Source organism: Arachis ipaensis, chromosome B01, assembly GCF_000816755.2.
Source record: "Arachis ipaensis cultivar K30076 chromosome B01, Araip1.1, whole genome shotgun sequence".
Taxonomy (NCBI): Eukaryota; Viridiplantae; Streptophyta; class Magnoliopsida; order Fabales; family Fabaceae; genus Arachis; species Arachis ipaensis.
The window spans coordinates 29480718-29481290 of record NC_029785.2 but is presented as its reverse complement, the minus strand read 5'-3'; positions in this window follow the sequence as shown (position 1 = coordinate 29481290).

Here is a 573-nt window from a genome sequence, read left to right as displayed (position 1 = left end):
ATAATAATAATAATAATAAATGCATTATTGCATTATGATTTGGTAATTGAAAATTGGAAACATGGAATTCAACTCAGGTACCTCTGATGCACTAAACACACCACATACATAGGACAAAAATCCTTCGTAATTTGAAACTATAATTACGAGTGCAACGTATTTGAAGGCCAAAAATAATGAATGATCCTCGGTGTGGCTAAGGTAAAAAACAAAGAGTCAAATCCAAAGGGTAAAAAAGATCAAGACATTAAAGATAACCATATAGCTGACAAACAACTTTACCCGAATATCTATCAAAAGTTCAAAACAAAGATCAGTGGTCCAAATTAAAAGTTTTCTATATATATGTTTGGACCTACTGTGTTCTTCAATAATAATAATAATAATAATATGAATCCTGTACCTATCCTTGCTTGTCTGATATGAGAAAGTACGTAATATCCAAATCAGGTTTCAAGAATCAAGATTTTCGTTGGATCATAGTTGAAATTGATACGAATTTTAATCAATAAATTAATTTTTAATTTTTATTTGGTAGATAAATTAATATTTTTATGTTAAATTCTCTTATTT